The sequence below is a fragment of the Rhea americana genome, unplaced genomic scaffold (genome assembly GCF_003343005.1).
Source record: "Rhea americana isolate MKP2758 unplaced genomic scaffold, rheAme1 scaffold_341, whole genome shotgun sequence".
Lineage (NCBI taxonomy): Eukaryota > Metazoa > Chordata > Aves > Rheiformes > Rheidae > Rhea > Rhea americana.
This window is the reverse complement of record NW_028186470.1, coordinates 694,630-695,338: the sequence shown is the minus strand read 5'-3', so window position 1 is coordinate 695,338 and position 709 is coordinate 694,630. Positions and strand designations below refer to the sequence as shown.

Here is a 709-nt window from a genome sequence, read left to right as displayed (position 1 = left end):
CAGTGTCCATGGAAACTGCGTGCCGCGCACCCGCGCCGCGCCGTGCACCCGCGCCGTGTGTCTTGTGCCGCGCACCCGCGCCGTGCACCCGCGTCGTGCACCCACGTCGTGCACCCGCGCCGCGCATCTCCGCGCCCCGGCGGCTCTGCGTGCCCGGCCCCGCGGCGGCGGCGGGTGCCAGGCACCCCGGGGGCAGCCGGGGCGGCGCGCTGGCCCGACACCAGATACGCAGCTAAATAATAAATGAGCGGCTGCCGCGCGGCCGCCCCTCCTCCCGCCGCCCGGCCGCGCTCCCCGCACCACCCCGGCCCCGGCGCGGCTGCCCCCGGGATTTGGGGTCCAGGAGTCCTGCTCCCCCTTCCCCTCCCCCCCCGGCCCCAACGGGAGGCCTGAACCGGGGTGTGCAAACCCGAATGCAGCGGGACGCTCAGCGCCGCCGGCTCCAGGCACTGCTGGCCCCAGCACCCATCTGGAGCCCGGGGCAGACGCCGTGGGCCGCGCGCCCCGGGCGAAAAACAGGAAACCAGAACATCTTCTGCATCGCTGGGTTTGGGTTTCTTTTTTGCTTTTTCCGTCGTGATGGGGGGGGGGTGCTGGGGCGCAGGGAGGCCAGGCCATGGCGGGGGGCCCGGCCCCGGCGCACTCACCCTCGGCTGCTGGCGGCCTCGCCGGGCCGCCCCGCTCATCCTCGGCACGCCGGGCCGCCGCC

The 709-nt window shown here is 75.7% G+C and overlaps 1 protein-coding gene across 1 annotated transcript in view; it reads right to left on the bottom strand.

Annotated features, from left to right (window-relative positions):
* The window catches only part of LOC146592211 (F-BAR domain only protein 1-like), a gene marked incomplete at its 3' end in the record, with an annotated part of 2,715 nt that extends 2,006 nt beyond the window's left edge, over positions 1 to 709 (bottom strand). Inside the window, exon 1 of the mRNA XM_085311446.1 lies at positions 648 to 709. The remainder of the gene's footprint in view (positions 1 to 647) is intronic.